This window comes from Centrocercus urophasianus, unplaced genomic scaffold, assembly GCF_019232065.1.
Source record: "Centrocercus urophasianus isolate 14NV4802_14NV808 unplaced genomic scaffold, USGS_Curo_1.0 seq_61, whole genome shotgun sequence".
Taxonomy (NCBI): domain Eukaryota; kingdom Metazoa; phylum Chordata; class Aves; order Galliformes; family Phasianidae; genus Centrocercus; species Centrocercus urophasianus.
The window spans coordinates 355,313-356,135 of NW_024885211.1; positions in this window are offsets into that span (position 1 = coordinate 355,313).

The following is an 823-nucleotide window of genomic DNA, read 5'->3' on the forward strand; positions in this document are numbered from 1 at the left end:
TTTTTTTTTTTTTTTTTTGGTTTTTTTTTTTTGGTTTTTTTTTTTGTGGGGGGCTTGCTGGTATTTTATATAAAAGCTGATAGTCTTGAATATTTTATTTTTTTAATGAAAAGAGAAGTTAAGTTGTTCGTAATTTCTTGTGAGCCAGGAGCCCTGCGCCCGGGTCCCCAGGTGTGATGATGAGCTCTCTATGGAGAACGACAGAAATCTCAGACGTAGTGGAAAAGATGGCAGCACGAATGGTGTTGGCCTTCCCAAAGCCAGGCAGAAATGCCAACGCGACACACGAGCTGTCGGATGTTGCGACTCTTTGAGACCTTGGACAAATCGGAGCCCACCGACGTTTTCAATTGGAAAGACTTTTATTTCTTTTTTTTTCTTCTTTTTTTTTTTCTTTTCCTTTCACATGCAAGAAAAACAAACCAACCAAGCAACAGAACAAAGAAAAACAAAACCAACAGCAAAACTACTGGATGACGAAAGGCTTTTGTCCATCCGACTTCATTGGGAAAGCAAACGGCTGAAGAGCTTGGGATTGGCAATCTTCCACTGTGGGCAATGAGGATGGATTTGCCTCCACAAAAGCACTTCTGGAATGGAGCTCAGCACCACGTGGGGCACATTGAGCTGCCCCAAACCCAGGCAGCATCCCGCAGCCATAAACCATATGGACTGCCATAAACCAAACCCATATGGGCCGCCCCAACGGTGCTGCCATGGAGGCAAAATGGCCGCCTGTCTTCTCCACTATGATGCTGGTAAACTCATTGCAGAGATTTGCCTCAGTTTTACCGAGGATAAAGCAAGTAAAAAAAAAAAAAAA